A 1,753-nucleotide genomic window follows, 5' to 3' on the forward strand; every position below is an offset into this window, starting at 1 on the left:
CTGTCACCTAAACCAAATGGTCTGGGGTCCAAAAGAGCCCAAAAGTCCTGAGCAGGGTTAAATACACAAATTAGCAACATCACCACATTTGCAAAATGACTGATTCAAAGCTAATATAGACTAACATAGATACAGATAAACAGTCTCAAATGACACTTGCTCACAACTAAGCTGCAATGTAGACAAACAGCAAATATACCCTCATAAAACTGGACGAGACCACAAAGCGCACTGAAAGATGTAAAAATACAAATGGCTGTGATCATGTGGCGCGTTTAGTAAGTTTAGGTGGAACTGCGATACGTAGCTGCCCTTTGTGTGCCATTCTTGTGCTAACTGCTTGCTTGTTCTAGCACCTTATAGTAGAATCTGGTGACTTTCAATGAGTGGTAAGCATGTATGCACTTACACAGACGACCAGGCTATCAAATCATCTCTTATGGACTGAATGTAATGATTGGAGGGGACATAGACATAGACAATAGATTATTATCAGACCACTTGATTTACTGATTACTGTCAGCATGTAAAGAGACTTTCTGCGTATATAAGAAAAAATGCCTTTAGAGTACACTGCAGACTCTGCTCTTTGGACCCCAGGCCATTTGGTTTAGGTGACAGGTAGTGTCACCTAAGATTTATTTATTTTTTAACATAAAAAGAGGAACATTTGTCATGCATTTGGAACCAATAATACGTCAACTTATCAGAAAATTGTATTGAACATAGTAAAAAAGTCTATAATGAATACCAACAAATATTTTGCACAGATTCTTTCTTGGCGTCCAATGGACCCTGAAAGACCTTCTGGCAACATGAAAGTCCTGAATAGGGTTAACTATCCCACTGTATGCTGTGGAGTATATCACTTTACTTTCACCTTAACCACGCTCCTAGACGCTGATTGTCAAATAGCCATTATCATCCAATCAGCAGCCAGCAGCTGGCTCAAGAAGATTTATATTTCAAATCTCTGTAAGACTTCCTGACAACAATGGAACACTTGAAGGTTCTCTGTAGGCTCCCATTTCATCAACAAGTAAACACGTACAAATCGACCATTAAGACTGCGGTTTGTCGTCTCGAGCCGCAGCAAGCTTCATCTGCACGATATAAATTCCTTAATAGGTCTGGTTTGCGAACTTGTATTTGGATTGTCAAGCCCGTATTACCGAGTCTGTGATCTCAAGCAAACTTGTTGAAGGATTACATTACCAGCTTTTCTCAAATGTGCAAGCCTGCTGTCTGGCTCTTCCTCGTGTCTCTCTGGGTTTGATTTGAGCCTAAAGAGCTATAGGATACAACTCTCCAGGCATTAGCATTCTCAGCAGTCACCCAGCAAAATCTCAGATCACGCTAGTTTAAAGTGACAGGGTGCTTAAACTACAGTACATGATGGAAAGAAGCAACCCCCTCCTGCTAACTACAAACATATTATGTAAGGAGCAACGATGGACTCATGCCCTTTCATCTGCAGCAGCCTGTTTTTCTTTTTTTTTCTTTTGGACAGTATTCCCCAACACTATAGTATTACACCTCCTGGGTCCAGAAATGCTGACATCTTCTAAGCATTCTGTTTGTATGATGTGGTTCAATAACATTTGAGTAATGTGGGAAAATTGGCTGAGGAGATGGAGTCATTGCCCAAGTCTTCTGGTTATTCTGTAACACAGCAAAAAAAAACCATTGCAAGATATACCAGCAGTGTTTAACTAAAGCTACCAGTTTATCTTATGTCGTCTGTTTCTCTCAC

The sequence above is a fragment of the Stegastes partitus genome, unplaced genomic scaffold (assembly GCF_000690725.1).
Source record: "Stegastes partitus isolate 25-593 unplaced genomic scaffold, Stegastes_partitus-1.0.2 Scaffold287, whole genome shotgun sequence".
Classification (NCBI taxonomy): Eukaryota; Metazoa; Chordata; class Actinopteri; family Pomacentridae; genus Stegastes; species Stegastes partitus.